General features: G+C 44.9%; 1 protein-coding gene across 10 annotated transcripts in view; it reads left to right on the plus strand.

Moving 5' to 3' along the window:
- PPP2R3A (protein phosphatase 2 regulatory subunit B''alpha) overlaps nucleotides 1–12,480 on the plus strand; it is a 207,609-nt gene that overhangs the window by 47,827 nt on the left and 147,302 nt on the right. The window contains exon 2 of one of the 10 annotated variants that reach the window (XM_073576490.1): nucleotides 7,280–7,398. The exons of the other annotated variants lie outside the window; for them this stretch is intronic. The gene's annotated coding sequence lies outside the window, so the exon portion shown is untranslated. The remainder of the gene's footprint in view (nucleotides 1–7,279; nucleotides 7,399–12,480) is intronic. 10 annotated transcript variants of the gene reach the window in all.

The following is a 12,480-nucleotide window of genomic DNA, read 5'->3' on the forward strand; positions in this document are numbered from 1 at the left end:
CTGCAAGTGCCCCCCGGCTGCCTTATGTGACTTCTAGGAAGCGTGCTGCTTCTTATTAGTGGTGGTATTGGGCGCCATGTGCTGCCCATGTGTACCTCGTATCCAGCACACACGGCTCCGGTGCATATGTCAGACTGTGTGTAGTAGGCAATCACGGCAGTGAAATATGGAGACTACAGCGACCCCAATGGATACTCGAGCCGTGACTAAGATCTGGGATGGATCGAAACATTGGCCGTCTCATTTCGGGTGAACTTGCAGCAGAGCGTCTGTCGGCTTCTAGCTCCTGCTTGTATACAACTTTGTAAGAACCACCCGCCATCTCCTATCTCCGGAACGGGAAAAACAGTCTGCACTGAATATGGGTTAAACCCATGAATAAAGAGTGAGGGATCAGTCCAGGAGGAGAAAGAAGTAGATTTATCTGATGGGTCATTTTCATATGTACTATTGATTTATGAAATAGAGTAACCGGCGGTTTAATTTTTAAGTATGCAAATATTTGCTCAATTTTTAGGGACAGCAAAAGTTGTTTGGTATTGCTGGAGATTGTTGAGCTTTCTGCTGGTAGTGTAAATACCACAGAGGCATATCCCGCTTGGGGGTGCACGCTGTATTCAGATTTTTATCACTATACTATTTATATACTGTAAGTCCTGCGAGAAGATCACTGGTAAAATACTGGAGGGGAGATGTTAGCCTCAGTGATATGAACCTGGAAAGATGCTCCAGCACACTATGTGCTGAGAGAGGTTAATCAGCCATATTAAGGGCTGGGTTTTGGTGGACAGCTGAGGAGTGGGTGGAAGGCTGTTCACCATATCTCCACCCCAGGGTGTGGTTCAGAGGGTAAGTGTGGAGCCTTTGGACTCATTCAATGTTCAGTGTCTGGAGAGGAGATCTCCAGAGCTGTGCTCATGTTAGAGAACTGAACCTTGTCTTTTCCCCCTTGTGTTGCTGGATCCCCGTAGCCACACAGACCATACTGTATGCTATTTTGCTTTTCCTATTATGCCAGAAGGGCTGTGTTTTTTTTTTTTTTTTTTTTCATAATTGTGCACTGGTTTATGCAGTACATTTTTAATAAACCAGTTGAAAACTTAAACGGAAAGTGTTCCTGAGACTACTTCGTTAAGCAGCTGAGTGAATCCATCTACCACAATCCATGCACAACAGACTCCAGTTAGAGGTAACAGAATACAGCAGTGATTTTCTCATTGAACGGAATTGTACAGCTATAGAAAAACATGGCTGCTTTCCTCAGAAACAGTGCCACTCCATAACTTGCACTTGGTATAGAAGCCCGGCTTTGTCAGACAAGGGCTCATGCAGATGTCACATACAAGAAAAACGGAGTGATGAGTTTGGTCAGTGTGGTCCTTGTGTCATCTGTTTTTCTCCTACATGTAGAAAAATAAAGTTTCTCCACCTTCTCCTTTCTGACAACTTGTGAAAATCGTCCCTCTTAGATGCCTTCAGAGTGCTGTCAATTTTTTTTATTTTTCTTGGATCCATAGTCTTGCATTGCTTATTTTGATCCTACACTCTGATAAAAAAAAAAGACATACCACCATCATTTTGCGTAGACTACTCGATCTGTGAAAAATCCGACATAAATGACTCCAGTCACTATAATAGATACGAGCACTATCTGTGAAAAACACGGATCGCACTCGTACACAAAAAAGCATGTCTGAATGAGGCTCAGATATGATAGAGCTGCACTACCACACCCAACCAGGGGAAAAGTGTGGCGCTGTTTTGGAGGAAAGCAGTCTTTCTTGTTTTTAGGATCCGATACAACCCCTTTAACTCTATTAATAGTAGTCTGTGAGGGGAAAAACATGGAGCCTCCTTCTATTGCTATGGTAGCCATATAACAGATTTCAGTGGCTGTACGGCCAATTAGGGGGCCACCCCTGAGAGCTATAGGCATTATTAATACTGCACAAAACGACTGGTTCTCCTGAGATTGACTGTCCCCAGAATTAGGAGCGGATGGGTTAGAGGGTAGGAGACTTTCCGGTCATCTGGGAACAATTGACAGTGGATGAGGTCACTGCTGTACGTATAGAATCTGGAATCCGCTCAGCTACGACTGACCTCATCAGAGTCCACATGCGAGCTTCCTCCTGACGGTGCTCATAACATTTGTGTTTGCTTTGGAAAACAGTGAGGAATGAGACCATCGCTGCTGACAGGCTGCAACGTGCGTGAAATCCGAAATGTGTCATGGAAAAGTTTCTACAGAGGCATCCAACGCGGTCTGGTCTTGGTTAGAAGACTCGTGGGGGTCTTGTCGAAGACCAAAAGCGGTGGCATTGTCCATGGGGAGGCTTGTAGTCTATCATGAGCTGAGATACATAGAAGATGATCTCAGAGATTCCCCCATCTCTGCACACATTGCAGAAGAGGCAAGATGGCCACGGACAGCGATGAGCACGCATGTTCAGTGGCTTCTTCCGGTCCTTGACAGTTCGCTTTGGCTTGTGGCTCCGTTGGCTGGGCATACTCCATAGGGGCAAATAACGAGAGGTTGTCTGCAGTAAACTTGGGGTATAAAATTTCAATATTCTGTAAATTCGCTTCCATCTATAAGGAAGGAAAACTGTAGAGCCACCAATTCGAGATAGCTACCGTATAACTTTTTCATCTTTAAACAAATGTATTTTTGCTAAAAATACGTTTTTGCAATTGGCTTTCATTAAAAATGATTCACCTGTTACCTTAATATAAAAAGACAAGGTTTTGACATCTGCCACCAGGTCAGAAGTGAAAAGTTTTTTTGCTTTTTGTAAGGCGATATATATATATATATATATATATATATATATATATATATATATATATATATATATATTCATTCTCTCTCTGAGTAAGAAGTAGCCACAGGGTGGCCGGAAGTATGCAAACAGCAGAGTCACAGCAACACCGAAGAATCCTGACAGTGCACGCTGACAGTATCCAGATGTGTGCTCAAGGCTGCTTAACAGATAAAGTATATCACCCCTAAAATGGCCTAATTGTGCCCAAAGTGTAAATATTTTCCATGGCCACCATTATTTTCCAGCACTGCCTTTGCTCTCTTGGGCATGGAGGTCACTAGAGGGTCACAGGAATCCTCTTCCTCTCCTCCATGATGACACCACAATGCTGGTGAATGTTAGATACCTTGCACTCCTCCAACTTCCGTTTGAGGATGCCCCACAAATGCTCAATAAGCTTGGCCAGTCCAGTACCTTTGCCTTCAGTTTCTTAAGCAAGGCCGTGGTCGTCTTGGTGGTGTGTTTGGGGTCATTATCACGCTGGAATGCTGCCCTGCGGCCCATTTTCCAAAGGGAGGTGATCATGCTCTAGTATGTCACTGCTTGTTTCCATTCATGGTTCCCTCAATGAACTGCTGCTCCCCACAGCTGGCAGCACTCATGCAGCTCCAAACCATTACACTCCCACCACCATGCTTTACTGTAGGCAGCACACACTTGTCTTTGTATTGATCACCTGGTTGCTGCCACACACGCTTGACACCATCAGAACAAAATAAGCTAATATTGATCTCAGCAAACCATAGGACATGTTCCAGTAATCCATGTCCCTACTCTGCTTGACTTCAGCAAATTCTTTGCGGCTTTCTTGTGTGTCATCTTTAGAAGAGGCTTCCTTCTGGGATGACAGACATGCAGACCAATTTTATGCGGTGGTGTTTGGTCTGACGCCGCCACTCCTGTAACCTCTGCAGCAATGCTGGCAACACTCATCCTTTTCTGACCAGACAACCTGTGGGTATGACGTTGAGCACTTCTTTGGTCTACCATGGTGAGGTCTGTTCTGAATGGAGCCTCTATTGTTACACTGCTACATGGTCTTGGCCACCATACTGCAGCTCCGTTTCGGGGTGTTGGCAATCTTCTTATAGCCGAAGCCATCTTTATGTAAAAGCAGCAATTTTTTTTTTTTTTTTTTTTTTCAGATCCTCAGACAGTTCTTTGCCATAAGGAGCCAGTGACCAGTATGAGAGAGTGTGAGGGCGATAACACCAAATTTACCACCCCTGCTCCCCATTCACACCTGAGACCTTGTAACACTGAGTCACATGATACCAGGGAGGGAAAATGGGTAATTGGGCACAATTTAGCCATTTTCACTAAGGGGGTGTACTAATTTTTGTTGTCAACGGTTCAGACATTAATGGCTGTGTTATTTAGAGGGCGCGCCAAATTTACACTGTTATATAAGCCGTACATTGTATCACAGTGTCAGATCTTCAGTGTTGTCCCATGAAAAGATATAATGCAATATTTACAAAAGATGTGTGGGGTGTACTCACTTTTGTGTTACACTGTATGAACATCTGTGGCTGGAATTTTATTCTTCCCCATAAGAAACCAGAGTTGTGTTAAGAAAACAAAAAACAAATCTACCCTAAATGTGCGACGTTTCCTAGATTTTGGAGCACAGGCTTAGATGACGGAACACAATACAGAAAAGTTTTCCTTTCGTGCATCTTTCCATTTTGGTGGTCCTACTCTAATGTCTCTGCCATACCGGGGAGACTTTTTATTCTTCACAGGCCAGGTCCCTGTTGACACCACTGCGCAGGTTTTCGCCTGTCATCACAGAGCCATGATTAGTTTTGTCGCGCTCTCCTGTGTTTCTTCAGGCCGCTTACATGGTGACGGATTAAGGTCAGACCTTGTTGACACGTCTCAAGTGTTCGTCATGAATATATTTTCTAGTGATTTGCTGGAGGACTGGAAATCTACTCTGCGCTGTGTCACAGTCACTTGTCTCCATGGCCGGGATCAGCCTGGACTGTGGATTTACGGTAACACTTCTCCTTTCATCCGGTGCCAGCTGGCTCTGGCTATACAATATGGCATCAGGGTTGAGGGGCGTTAATACTTTTGATAAAACCATGACGCAGGTCCATGTAATGAATCTGTGCCGCTGCTTGAAGACCACTGCTCTTCTGGGCTATGGAAAAGCTGGATGAGCTGCTGGCCACCTAGCTTTCCCGCTGTGGTGAAGTTATTGTCTCACTGAACAGTAAACCGTGTCGCCCACTTCTATTAGATGTTGTGTGATTAGTCTCTCATTTCTAGAAATAGTCTTGGGATGATTCCCTATAAAAATCCTCTGAGAATTCTTCATCTGCCGGCAAATTTTCTTTTCTAATGAAAAGTGTGAAATCCACAATGAAAATGTTCAACCAAAATGGACAAGAAGTGAGAAAACTGAACTGTAGGCTAATTCTGTGCTAAAGAACCCCACGCGGCGTTGTGCGGCCCTGGAACCCCACGCGGCCCTGGAACCCCACGCGGCGTTGTGCAGCATGGAAACCCTGGGTAGATGCCAAATCTGCACCAAAAAGTTCCAGCATTTCTTTTACATAAACCTTCACCCTCAAGTCACTTTCACATACTCGTGTTATGCTCTGGTCCCAATACCCAACTCTGACAAGGGTCTCCTGGTGTGACCCCGCAGTGTCACAGGCAGAAGGCTGTTCGGTCAGGAAGCGTGGCCATCCGAATGGGAATTGTGGCCTGAAATAAGACAATGTACACAATGTTTTTCAAGCTCAGGTGAACTTAACCAGTGTTTTCAGTGGATCTCACTTCAGGAAACTCCAAAGTTTTTTTTTTTTTTGTTTTTGTTTTTTTTTGTTTTTGTTTTTTTATTTTTGAGAAAATGTAATCAAAATATGTGTTTCTATACCAAAACTACTTGCTCACATAGTTTTTAGAGCGGACTGTACTTGTAAAAGATGTCATGTACATGTGCAAAAATACAGACCCACAAAATCAGCCTTCTGCATCATCCACATGGGGGCAGAAGGTTTTTTTTTTTTTTTGCATGTGCTCTCAATTTATACAGGAGAATCCAAACTCAACTCCATGGGGTGCCCCAGACCTCCATGAAAGCTGGGTGACTGCACCTAAGGGCACCTAAATGTATTTTTTTGTCCATCTCTGTCTTTTCCCCCCTCTATTATATAGCTCTATATATGCTCTTCATGTACACCGTTAATGCTGCAGACCATGTGCGTCTTTTCCCTGCGGGGAATCCGCATTATGATTTACCTTTTTAAAGGTCTGTTTGTGATTGACTTTGTAACTGTAACCACTCCATAATATATTGTTAGGCCATGTTCACATGTTGTGGGAAATTTCTGCTGTGGATCTGGTTGCAAATCCGCAGACAAAACCTGCCTGTGCTACTTGCGGATTTCACCTCACTTCATTTAGTAATGATGAATTGGATTATAAAGCGGATTTTCATTTAGATTTGTAATACGCACCATGCTTTCATTTTTTTTGCAGATTTTTTTTCTGCAACATGTTATTTGGATTTGTGAAAAACCCATTAGTTTTTTATTGTACTGTAGATTGCTGTGGACTCGCTTTTCGGAATCTGCACTGCAAATTTGCAGTGTGTGAACTTGACTTGAATAACCTGATACCGTATCCCACTCCATCCGCATCCATTGAGCATGCCTTGACAATAACAACTAGCACGAAGCAAATTGCGAGCACAACCATTCAAATGTTGGGGTAGGGCTCTCTGAGCTTTGCCACGGGGTGGGGCAGGGCTCTCTGAGCTTTGCCACGGGGTGGGGCAGGGCTCTTTGAGCTTTGCCACGGGGTGGGGCAGGGCTCTTTGAGCTTTGCCACGGGGTGGGGCAGGGCTCTTTGAGCTTTGCCACGGGGTGGGGCAGGGCTCTTTGAGCTTTGCCACGGGGTGGGGCAGGGCTCTTTGAGCTTTGCCACGGGGTGGGGCAGGGCTCTTTGAGCTTTGCCACGGGGTGGGGCAGGGCTCTTTGAGCTTTGCCACGGGGTGGGGCAGGGCTCTTTGAGCTTTGCCACGGGGTGGGGCAGGGCTCTTTGAGCTTTGCCACGGGGTGGGGCAGGGCTCTTTGAGCTGGGCCACGGGGTGGGGCAGGGCTCTTTGAGCTGGGTCACGGGGTGGGGCAGGGCTCTCTGAGCTTTGCCACGGGGTGGGGCAGGGCTCTCTGAGCTGCGCCCCGGGGTGGGGCAAGCCTCTCTGGCCTGCGCCCCCGCCTATGGGTGCTGAACAGAGCAGTGTGGTGGTGCATACCAGAGATCACAATCCAAGCTTGCACCCGCTCCCTGTGCTGGCATTGCCTCCTCTGCTAACCTCTGGCTGCATCAGCTTTATGTGTGATGTAAATGTAATTTACGGTGTGTGTGAGCTCGTTTGTAGATTGATTGGTTGACCCTTTTTTTTTTTTTTTTTTTTTTTTTTTTTTTTTTTTTTAAAGGATTGCTTTTGAGACTTTTTGTAGAACCTCTTCCTGGAAGACTAAACCCTGACTTCATAAAGTAAGCTGCGCATAGGAACAATATCGCTGTTGTGTGACTGCAGCGCGTCACTGACCAGGTCTGTACGTCCTCTCTGAGATCCCCTCGTAGTTCACTGCTTAGTGGGTTATTCCTATATAAGAATGCTCAGTTCTCCTGTATTGGTACATGCTCTCATCCTTCATAAATATGGAATTATGGAGTAAAGTGTCTTACGAGAGTTTTACTGTCCCGTTCGTCCTAGAAATATCAATTGGGTATTACCGTTCCCCTTATCAATTGAGTGCGCCCTAAACACTCGCCACGGACGTCCGGTAGCTGTATAATGAATGTTTGTTCAGGCGCCATCCATCCCTCCTTTACCCATTGCTGCTCCAAGCAACTATGGATTCTCAATAGGGAGAGGGGAATAAACCAATGCCAATGTCAGCGATTTATGAAATCTGAGATTCTAAGACCTGCCATGTTAAAATATGAGAGCCCAATGCTTCTTTACCCCCCAAATTTGCTATGAGGAAGTCTGGATGGATAACAAATATTTAATAAAACAGGAGCTCTGACGAGGTCCTCTTTAATAGCAAGTTTAATTCCGCTATTACCAAATGCAGGTCATTGTGGCGTTCTATTTTGCAATTCTAAAATCCAGTTTAAAGGCGTTGTCCGGTCTTAAGCTACACGTCTGCAGACTTGTGAAGCCCACTGCGCGCGGTGATGCTTCCCCAGGTGTAGGCAGTCATGTGACAGCAAGTAAGCGCTATTCATATACACCGCCACATTCCAACTAGACTGTATCGGGCCTATCCTCAATACAAGTGCATTGCTCCAGGCCGGGAACAGTCTAGTCGAAATGTGGCCGGGTAGTATGCACATATCGCAGCACTAGTCTAGAGGAAGAGGTGCTGCGCTGGACTAGTCCTGCCTAATTAGCCTGTGGAAGAAATGTTAATTCTTCAATAATTGCCGCGTTAGTAAAGCATATAGATCATCTTACAAGAATAAAGCCACATTCATACCGCTATAATATAAGACGGCGCCTTGACCGTTTCCTTTTGACTTCTTACTAGTACTTCTCTGCACATTGCAGTCCTGGCAGGGGCTGCCACATAACGTCTGCTGTGATTCATCCCCACTCCTTGGCAGATTTGCAGCTCTTGGAAAGCTGGCAGACAACCCCCGGGGACACTGTGCCTTTTTACTTTTCAGCCAGAAACTTATGTAAAAAGATTTGCCGTAAACGTTGTACTTTGCTTTTGCATAGATGAAGCCCCTGTAATGGGCATGACACTGATGGCAAACACTTTGTAACCATATCTTACTACAACTTCATGTTGCAAGGACTGAGCGGGCCCCTGGCAGCCTGATAGGAGAAATCGCCAGCTCTCGTGTTACAGGAACCTTCATACTTCCTGTTGTGCGCAGACAAATGTTTCCTTCCATGCCAAGTCCAGGACAGAGCAGAGGAAACAGCATTGTGCAGAGAGCAATGCTGGAGAATGGGAGTGATGCCTCCTGTCACCTGGTTTGGGGTTTAAAGGGAGAAGTCCGCTGAGTTTGCCACTTTTAGATCCAACCCAACCGATCACTTAGTGCATGGCCAATCAGGCGGCACATTGCTCAGACGAAAGATGAGGCTGTAATGGGCAGTAATCGCCTGTAAGTGCAGGACTGACTCGTGGTCAGGAAAATAAACCTCGGCCGGAGGGATTCGGTCACATCCATGGCAGTCTACGGCAGTCGTAGGGCATTTCATGGCGTACAGATGGAGACTTTGCTGGTGTATAGCCCCAACCTGGTATAATCAGAGCCTAATATGTGGCAGGATGTCTGTCTGCATGCACCAAGATCACCTGTGAATCAGTATTATTTCTCATTGGTCTTCTTCTCCCAGACCATAAATTGTAAAAAGCCCTTAAAGAAGAGGACTCGACTTCCAAAATGTGAAGATTGGCCAGACTACAAAACAATGAAAGTCATAACAAGACCACAAAACCTCCCTGTCATATTCAGTTATTGTGCGTCAGGCTTTCCATTATTTCTGTGGAAATTCAGACATGTACGTTCAGTAAAAACCTCAAACGTCAAATACAGCGGTGCTTGAAAGTTTGTGAACCCGTCCCTGTTTCAGTGAGCTGTTCATGGGGCAAAACTCACCAACATCAGAGTTGAAGAGGTTTTATATGGAAAATGGGATAAAATTCCTCCAAGCCGATGTCCAGGACTAATCCGCAATTACCCAAAAGGTTTAGATGCTGTTATTGCTGCACAAGCTGGTCACACCAGATACTGAACGCAAAGGTTCACACATAATATTGGATAGTTTTCCTCATTTTACAAATTGAGTGAGTCTAAATTTGAGGGTTTTATCGATTCCTTTTTTTTTTTTTTTTTCTTTTAAGTTAAAGGAAATCTGATATACAGCTCTGACAAAAATTAAGAGACCACTTTCAAATTTTCAGTTTGTCTGATTTTTCTCCTTATAGGTGTATTTTTGAGTAAAATGTAAATTGTTCTTTTAGTCTACAAACTTCTGACATGTCTCCGAATTTTCAAGCAATAATTTTTTTTTTTTTTCTAAAAAGGAGAAATGGTCAAAATTAAAAAAAATAAAACAAAGCAAAAAACCCCCCAGTGCTTTCAGACCTCAAATAATGCAAAGAAAACAAGTTCATAATCATTTAGGAACAACAATACTAATGTTTTAACTCAGGAAGAGTTCAGAAATCAATATTTTGTGGAATAACTGTGATTTTTAAAAACCGCTTTCATGTGTCTTGGCATGCTTGCCACTAGTCTTTCACACTGCTTCTGGCTCAAAAATGTAAGCATCTTTTCTTTGTTTGGTGGCTTGTGACTATCCATCATCCTCTTGATTACATTCCAGAGGTTTTCAATGGGGGTAAAGGTCTGGAGAATGGGCTGCCCATGACAGGGTTTTGATGTGGTGGTCTCTTAATTTTTGCCAGATCTGTAAGTTTAAGCCAAATTTATGTAAAAATATGGAAAATTCTGAAGGGTTCACAAACTTAAAAGCACCACTGTATGTCGTTTCATCACATCATGTAGTCACTGGCCCACAAATATTAAACTGATCTGTTGGATCGAGGGGAGTATAAGATGAGCAGCACTTGTAGCTAGACTTCCGCAATGCTCATAGGACTCGAGTTGACTCTTTACACTCCTGGTCCAGCCATTTCTGTGCCTGCCTGTATGATGACCATGGAGAAGAACAGCTGCCAGGCATTTAGTTCAGGGAGTTAGTGTCGATAAATTTAACAAACTATGTCTTTAGCTCTGGCAAATTCTGCTGCACATAATACTATTTTTACTTTACATCTAAAGTACGGTAATCTTCCCCCTTCTCCTATCCAATATTTTCCCAGTTTGTAACTATCATGAGCCCTTTCTAAAAGAAACAAAACAAGGCGCATCCACTGTGTGAAAACCTTTAAAACACAATTGTAATGGTGAGACAAGGAGAGACTCACCTGATAGGGTTGTGAAACTTCGGTCACAACACCTACAAACGCATGAAACAGCTGCTGCAGTCTGCACTGGGTCCAAGGACTTGTAAGTGAAGATGGCTTTAAGGTGCAATGATACACTGCGCTGCTGTAGGTATAATTCAAGGAAATTTATTGGTGCCATGATGAATGCCCTGATGAAGTGAGCTGGGACAGCTCAGGAAACGCGCGTAGGCACCAATAAATTTCCTTGAATTATACCTACAGCAGCGCAGTGTATCATTGCACCTTAAAGCCATCTTCACTTATGAGCCCTTTCTAAAAGACACTTTTACGTACAGTATAAATCTCTAAAAGATATTTAAAGGGGAAGAATGGGCAGTAGTTCAGCGGTACATCTACAGAACAGGGTCGTATAGTCTGTAGAAACGAGGATCCGGCTTAGCATGGCCAACCTGACTAATACTGTATTAATGAGTTAGGGAGTTTGTTTTATGCTAAGTTATCGGTACACAAACTCTCTAATAGGCAAAACTAATTCTGGAAGAAGCGACGGTCTTTGCGGCGTCTCTGCCTGCCACCGGCGGTTTTCCTGTTTTGTCCATAAAGAGTGTGTGGCTTCCAGACTAAGCCACTGAAGAGTGATCAAGTTACGTCTCTTACTCGCGTCACGGTTTCCGAATTCTGATGGGACTGCGTGCACCTACCTGTGTCCGTGCAAATCAGAGAGACATGTCCGTTGTCTTCCAGCAGCACGGATGACAACAGCCAATACAAGTCTACGGAACTGTGAAAACCACATATGGCACACGGATAGCATGAGTACAGTCTGTGCGCCATCCGTGTGCTGTACGTGTTTAACATTCAAAGTATAGGAGAGGCTTTGTAATTTATTTCTTTATCCAGACTGATGACCACACTAATGGTAAAAACTGACACATGGATGACACACTGATGGCACCGGTACTGGTTTTTCATGTATTTAAACATGGATGTGTGAAGGAGGCATAAGGTGGTTGTACATTTTCAGTAGATGTCGGCGAAATTCTTGTTCGCATGCACGCTCTGTTCAGCTGAGCATACATATAGCATCCTCGATTGGAAGAGCAGAAAAAGCTGCTGACGAACTCTTCTTCTTGAAGATCGACCCATTGACTTCAAGGATTGGGCGTGTTTAATCATCTCTCCAGTGTATAGATGAGGAATGTTGTTTTATGGGAGGACCGCTTTAAAGATGACCTGTCACCAGGTCAGGCGTGACCAGTTTTGTGCTTGTTTGATTCCCTCTGCTTTATTCCTGCTGATCCATGGTATAGTCATGGAGAAGCAGAAATAAAATAAGAGCAGAAACTTAACACAGCTAACCTGGTAAGAGGTCGTCTTTGGTGATGAGTGCAAGTGCTTGTTACTCGAGTTTGCCTAGGGTGCTGGGGTGTGCGCCGAGTGTGGCGGGTGCTGTGGTGTGCGCCGAGTGTGGCGGGTGCTGTGGTGTGCGCCGAGTGTGGCGGGTGCTGGGGTGTGCGCCGAGTGTGGCGGGTGCTGTGGTGTGCGCCGAGTGTGGCGGGTGCTGGGGTGTGCGCCGAGTGTGGCGGGTGCTGGGGTGTGCGCCGGTTGCTGGGGTGTGCACCGAGTGTGGCAGGTGCTGGGGTGACAGGTGCTCACAGGGACTTGAACCTTTTTCATGGCTGTTAGACATCCGC

This window comes from Dendrobates tinctorius, unplaced genomic scaffold, assembly GCF_039654945.1.
Source record: "Dendrobates tinctorius isolate UK_male_01 unplaced genomic scaffold, ASM3965494v1 ptg000049l, whole genome shotgun sequence".
Taxonomy (NCBI): Eukaryota; Metazoa; Chordata; class Amphibia; order Anura; family Dendrobatidae; genus Dendrobates; species Dendrobates tinctorius.